This window comes from Aethalodelphis obliquidens, unplaced genomic scaffold (genome assembly GCF_003676395.1).
Source record: "Aethalodelphis obliquidens isolate GAN/ISIS:26980383/991018 unplaced genomic scaffold, ASM367639v1 scaffold18, whole genome shotgun sequence".
Taxonomy (NCBI): domain Eukaryota; kingdom Metazoa; phylum Chordata; class Mammalia; order Artiodactyla; family Delphinidae; genus Aethalodelphis; species Aethalodelphis obliquidens.
This window is the reverse complement of record NW_020837962.1, coordinates 4,827,779-4,830,131: the sequence shown is the minus strand read 5'-3', so window position 1 is coordinate 4,830,131 and position 2,353 is coordinate 4,827,779. Positions and strand designations below refer to the sequence as shown.

General features: G+C 40.8%; 1 non-coding gene across 1 annotated transcript; it reads right to left on the bottom strand.

Moving 5' to 3' along the window:
* Positions 1-2,036: 2,036 nt before the first annotated feature.
* TRNAV-UAC (transfer RNA valine (anticodon UAC)) lies at positions 2,037-2,108 on the bottom strand. The gene has a single exon. It is a non-coding gene; the product is annotated as a tRNA-Val (tRNA).
* Between the last annotated feature and the right edge of the window lie 245 nt (positions 2,109-2,353).

Here is a 2,353-nt window from a genome sequence, read left to right as displayed (position 1 = left end):
TAGACCTAAATTTAAGGTCTAAAACTATAAAAATTCTGGAAAGAAACATAGGAGAAAATATTTGTGACCTTGTGTAAGGCAGATTTCTTAGGTATGTTTTCTAAAACACAATACGTAAAAGAAAAAATTTGATAAACTGGACCTCATCAAAATTAAGAACAGCTCTTCAAAAGACATTCGTAAGGGAATTTTCAATCTCAAGCCACAGACTAGGAGAAATATTTGCCAGACATATAACTGATAAGGAACCTGTATCCAGAACATATACAGTATTCTCAAAACTCAATACTTAAGCAACCAAAAATTTTTTTAATGGGCTTAAAATTTGAACACTTTGGCAAAGAAGATATGCCGATGGCAAATGAACACCCGAAAAGATGGCAACATAATTTCTCACTAGGGAAATGCAAATTAAAACCACAATAAGATGCCACTATACACCTATTAGAATGCCAGAAACCCAAAAGACGGGTTACACTCGCTGTTGGCAAGAATATGGGGCAACTAAAATGCTCAGACACTGCAGGTGGGGATGGACAGCCACTCTGGAGAACACTTCACCAGTTTCCTACCATCCCACTCCTAGGTGTTTACTCCAGAGAAATGACAGTGTGTGTCATTATGAAGTCTTATACAACAATGCTCACAGCAGCTTTATTTGTAACACCCGCAGGCTGGAAGCAATCCAAATGTCCATCTACAGGTAAATGGATTAACAAGCTGTGGTGTACTCATACAATGAAATACTTCACCGAAGCCAGAAGAAATGAACTTCACACACTCAGCAACGTGGATGAACCTGAAATAAACATGCTGAAAGAAGCCAGATGAAAAGGAGCACACACCATATGATTCCACTGGTAAAAAATTCTAGAAAATCCACACTCATCTATGGAGGCAGGAAACAGGGCAGTGACTGCCGGCGGGGATCAGGGGCAGGTTTGCAAAGGTCATGAGGAAACTTTGGGGGATGATCTGTGTGTTCACTATCTTGACTGTGGTGATGGTTTCACAGGTACAGTATATATAAGTCAAAACTTATCAACTGTACGCTTTAAATATGTGCAGTCTGTTTATCAGTTGTCCATCAATAAAGCTGTTTGTTTAAGAAATTAACAATTGCTAACACCTATATACTGCACAAACGTGTGAGGAATTTTCAAAAAACCTGTTTTACTCATATTAACTTATTTAATCCTTCCAACAATAATCCTCTGAGGGAGTTGATATTATCGTTGCCATTTTACAGGGGAGGAAACTAAGGCATGAAGAAAAGATTTGAAAGCTGGTAAATGGGGAGCTGGAATTTGAACGCAGACGGCTGGCATTCAAAAATCCACGTTCTTAACCAGCAAACGAGTCAACTTCTCCATATATAATGGATCTGAACCTTATTTTTCGACTCAGTTATATATCAAGCGCCTGCAGTGTATTCGACTCTGTTATATATCAAGTGCCTGTATACACTGCAGGCGCTTGATATATAACTGATATTAGATATCTAATATCTTCGTTAGATATTTTTGCTGGATCCAAGGGAAGAGGTGGAAATTCTCTACTCCAGAACTTAAAATTTTTTCCACGTCCTGACTTTGGTCATAGATGGGGTAGGAGTGCCACCTGGTGGTACATTGTGGAACTGCATGCATCTCCTGTGCATTTCACAGGGTAGCGTTTTCACCACCTGCAGTGTGTTTAAGATGCTCCAGTCCTGCTAGATCACCATCTAAATTCTTAACCTGTTTGACCCAGGTGCTAGTCTTGTTTCATTCACTAACCTGCTATGTGATTAGGGACAATTTTCTCTGTCTAGGTCTCAGTTCCCCCATCTGTAAACAAGGGTGCAGGATCTCACCTCTGCAACTCTCACCTACAACCCCAAGTTTACTTAAACACAACTGTGTATTGGACCTTTGCTCTGTACTTGGTGCTTTGCATGAATGAAATTATTTTATCCCCACAGCAACATCATTGGACAATTGCTCTTTTTTTTTTTTTTTTTTTTTGGCCGTGCCTCACGACTTGTGGGCTCTTAGTTCCCTGACCAGGGATCGAACCTGGGTCACGGCATTGTAAGTGCTGTGTCCTAACCACTGGACCGCCAGGGAATTCCAGGTGCGAAAATTGCTCTTATTATCCCCATTTTACAGATGAACAGGCTGAGGCTGGAGACCAGAAGAGACGTGCCCAGTGTTATTCAGCTCATTAGAGTCAGGATTTAAACACATGTCATCTGACTTCAGAACACGAGCTGTAAACCCCTGTGTCATCTGCCCTCACCCATCTCACCCATCCCAACCATGGAAGTCTGTAGTGCCATCGCTTAGAAACCCTGAGGAGTTTTTTAAACATG